The sequence below is a fragment of the Lolium perenne genome, chromosome 1, assembly GCF_019359855.2.
Source record: "Lolium perenne isolate Kyuss_39 chromosome 1, Kyuss_2.0, whole genome shotgun sequence".
Lineage (NCBI taxonomy): Eukaryota > Viridiplantae > Streptophyta > Magnoliopsida > Poales > Poaceae > Lolium > Lolium perenne.
The window spans coordinates 252,417,844-252,422,549 of NC_067244.2; positions in this window are offsets into that span (position 1 = coordinate 252,417,844).

Below are 4,706 nucleotides of genomic sequence, written 5' to 3' on the forward strand. Positions count from 1 at the left end.
ACGGAGTAGTCAAAAGTGTTTCCACCTCTCGTTCATCAACGGATGCGCTTACCGTAGTACACTTGTAATCCAAGGGGGCAAGCTGGTGAGGCTGGGGAGTCCTAAGTCCCCACGGCATAGTCCGTAGTACACTTGTCGCCCGAAGGAGCAAGCTGGTGAGGCTGGGGAGTCCTAAGTCCCCACGGTATTGCGGTCTATGATGGGTTGCAGCTACCGGCGAAGGAGTTTGGTTCGATCCCAGACTGTCGTCGTGGTCGGGGTCCACCCTGAAATATATGGGAATAATGGGACCGGCGAGGACCCAGGGTCGGGGCATGCAACAAAGGGTGGGTGTTCGAGGTAGCGGAGGAACATGATTGGCTAGACCTTATACCGGGCCTCACACCAAAGGAAGTGTGGACGAGCCTGCAACTCGGTTGGCACCAAGGTTAAGATCTCTTATGGGTAAAGCAACACACCTCTGCAGAGTGTAATGAATCGTGACCTGTCACTCCCTGTTCCGGGATATGGAACTGCGAACGCGGCCGGAAAGGAGCTCCATGAAGTTCTAGTAAACCGGTGAAGGCTGACGGACATAGTTCTTCTGAATAAAAGCAACCTTTTGAAGAAATGGTTATGAAAACTTGCATTGGTATTAGACTTTATGGTCTAATGCCGTAGCTAGTGCATTAAACACCTCTTTCCTATAATGAACTTGTTGAGTACGCTCGTACTCATCCCACTCTTAAATCCCCTGCTTAGATATGGAAGCATCGAAGGAGGATCTACAGTGCAACTCAAAGGCCGAGGAGTCAACAACTACTTCAAGAGACAGGACCCTGTCAGAGGAGTCAGATACCACATCCAACAAGGAGAAAACCTAGTTTAGCCATAGAATGGAACTAGCTTCCTAAACCTAGCTCCTACTTAGCTAGAATCTATTCATAGCCTCTATAGCTAGTCAAATACTCTACAAATAGAGTTCGTGATAGGATTAGACTACGAGTCGTTCTTCTGGAGTTTATTTGCAGATTTACCTCATTGTAAAGTAGGAGGCTGTGATGATCTTATGTAACAGAGTCATTGTTGTAATTCTATAGACATGTCTTGGACCCGCATATGTTTCTGTTGTACCACTCTGAGCGATATAATACTAGTGGAATGGTGTTTCATTGGTGTTATATCAGACTTGCATACTACACCATGCAGTGGTATGCCGGGTCACCACACGTAAGTCGGACGGGGAGTTGAGACACCCCGCAGATGGAACGCAATGGAGAAAGATCGACATAGAGTTCAAAGATTTTGCAGCTGACGCAAGGAACATAAGATTTGGTCTAAGTACAGATTGCATGAATCCTTTTGGCGAGCAGAGCTCCAGCCATAGCACCTGGCCCATGACTCTATGCATCTACAACCTTCCTCCTTGGTTGTGCATGAAGCGGAAGTTCATTATGATGTCAGTGCTTATTCAAGGTCCGAAGCAACCCGGCAACGACATCGATGTGTACCTAAGGCCATTAGTTGATGAACTATTACAGTTGTGGGGCAGACCTGGTGTACGTGTGTGGGATGAGCACAAAGAAGAAGAATTTGACCTACGAGCGTTGCTTTTCGTAACCATCAACGATTGTCCTACTCTTAGTAACCTTTCGGGACAGACAAATAAGGGATACAATGCATGCACGTACTGCTTACATGAGACTGGAAGTGTATATTTGCCAAATTGTAAGAAGAACGTGTACCTTGGGCATCGTCGATTTCTTCCCAAAAATCATAACGTAAGAAAGAAAGGCAAACATTACAACGGCAAGGCAGATCACTGGCCGAAGCCCGCGGAACATACTTGTGCTGAGGTATTTGATATGGTCAAGGATTTGAAAGTCATCTTTGAAAAGGGTCCTGGCGGACAATTAGTTCCGCAGGGAGCTGGCGGGCACGAACCCATGTGGAAAAAGAAATCTATATTTTGGGAGCTAGAATATTGGAAAGTCCTAGATGTCCGCTCTGCAATCGACGTGATGCATGTTACGGAGAATATTTGCGTGAACCTGCTAAGCTTCTTCGGCGTGTATGGGAAGACAAATGATACAAAATAAGCACGGCAGGACCAGCAACGTTTGAAAGACCCTGATGGCCGGCATCCGAAATGGTTTCAAGGTCGTGCCAGCTACGCTCTTACCAAAGAAGAGAAGGTCATATTTTTTGAATGCCTGAGCAGTATGAAGGCCCCGTTTGGATTCTCGTCGAATATAAAGGGAATAATAAACATGGCGGACAAAAAGTTCCAAAACCTGAAGTCTCACGACTGCCACGTGATTATGACACAATTGCTTCCGATTGCTTTGAGGGGGCTCCTTGTTGGAGATATGCCCAAGAGGCAATAATAAAATGGTTATTATAATATATCTTTGTGTTTATGATAATGTTTACATACCATGCTATAATTGTATTAATCGAAACATTGATACATGTGTGTTATGTGAACAACAAAGAGTCCCTAGTATGCCTCTTAAACTAGCTTGTTGATTAATGGATGATTAGTTTCATAATCATGAACATTGGATGTTATTAATAACAAGGTTATATCATTGTATGAATGATGTAATGGACACACCCAATTAAGCGTAGCATAAGATCACGTCATTAAGTTATTTGCTATAAGCTTTCAATACATAGTTACCTAGTCCTTATGACCATGAGATCATGTAAATCACTTATACCGGAAAGGTACTTTGGTTACATCAAACGCCACTGCGTAAATGGGTGGTTATAAAGGTGGGATTAAGTATCCGGAAAGTATGAGTTGAGGCATATGGATCAACAGTGGGATTTGTCCATCCCGATGACGGATAGATATACTCTGGGCCCTCTCGGTGGAATGTCGTCTAATGTCTTGCAAGCATATGAATAAGTTCATAAGAGACCACATACCACGGTACGAGTAAAGAGTACTTGTTAGGAAACGAGGTTGAACAAGGTATAGAGTGATACCGATGATCAAACCTCGGACAAGTAAAATATCGCGTGACAAAGGGAATTGGTATCGTATGTGAATGGTTCATTCGATCACTGAAGTCATCGTTGAATATGTGGGAGCCATTATGGATCTCCAGATCCCGCTATTGGTTATTGGTCGGAGAGAGTACTCAACCATGTCCGCATAGTTCACGAACCGTAGGGTGATACACTTAAGGTTTGATGTTGAAATGGTAGAACTTGAATATGGAATGGAGTTCGAAGTTTTGTTCGGAATCCCGGATGAGATCCCGGACATCACGAGGAGTTCCGGAATGGTCCGGAGAATAAGATTCATATATAGAAAATCATTTTATAAGTTTGAAAATAATCCGATGTATTTATGGAAGGTTCTAGAAGGTTCTAGAATATTCCGGAAGAAATTCACTTTGAAGGCGGAGTCCCGGGGGGAGTCCCAGGTGGACTCCACCTAAGGTGGCCGGCCACCCCCTCCCAAGGGAAGGTGGGAATCCCACCTCTAGTAGGAGTCCTAGCTTGGGTAGGTTTCATGTCATATGGAAGGTTTTGGTTTGGGGTCTTATTCGAAGACTTGTAGACCAACTCTTGGGTGTTCCACCTATATAATGAGGGCCAAGGGGAGGGGGCCGGCCACCCCAACACCACAAGGTGGCCGCACCCCTTAAGTGGCCGGCGCCCCCTCTCCCCAAACCCTAGCCGCCCCACTCCTCCTTCTCTCCCGCACGCTTAGCGAAGCTCCGCCGGGTTTCTCCACCACCACCGCCACCATGCCGTCGTGCTGCCGGATTCAAGAGGAGCTACTACTTCCGCTGCCCGCTGGAACGGGGAGGTGGACATCGTCTTCATCAACACCGAACGTGTGACCGAGTACGGAGGTGCTGCCCGATTGTGGCACCGTGATCAAGATCTTCTACGCGCTTTTGCAAGCGGCAAGTGAACGTCTACCGCAACAACAAGAGCCTCATCTTGTAGGCTTTGGAAATCTTCAAGGGTGAGTCTCGATCATCCCCTCGTTGCTACCGTCTTCTAGGTTGCATCTTGGCTTGGATTGCGTGTTCGCGGTAGGAAAATTTTTGTTTTCTATGCAACGAATCCCTACAGTGGTATCAGAGCCGTGTCTATGCATAGATGGTTGCACGAGTAGAACACAATGGTTTTGTGGGCGTTGATGCTCTTGTTGTCTTTAGTTTGAGTACTTTGCATCTTTGTGGCATAGTGGGATGAAGCGGCTCGGACTAACTTTACATGACCGCGTTCATGAGACTTGTTCCTCGTTCGACATGCCACTTGTATTGCATAAGAGGCTTTGCGGGTGTCTGTCTCTCCTACTATAGTGAAGATTCAATTTACTCTTCTATTGACAACACTAGTATCACCGTTGTGGTTCATGTTCGTAGGTAGATTAGATCTTACTCGAAAACCCTAAACCACGTAAAATATGCAAACCAAATTAGAGACGTCTAACTTGTTTTTGCAGGGTTTGGTGATGTGATATGGCCATAATGTGATGATGAATATGTATGAGATGATCATTATTGTATTGTGGCAACCGGCAGGAGCCTTATGGTTGTCTTTAATTTTCATGTTGAGTAGTATTTCAAAGTAGTTGTAATAGTTGCTACATGAGGTGAACAACCATGAAGACGGCGCCATGAACCTTGACGCTACGCCGACGATGGTGGAGATCATGTCCGTGCTTTGGAGATGAATATCAAAGGCGCAAAGACAAA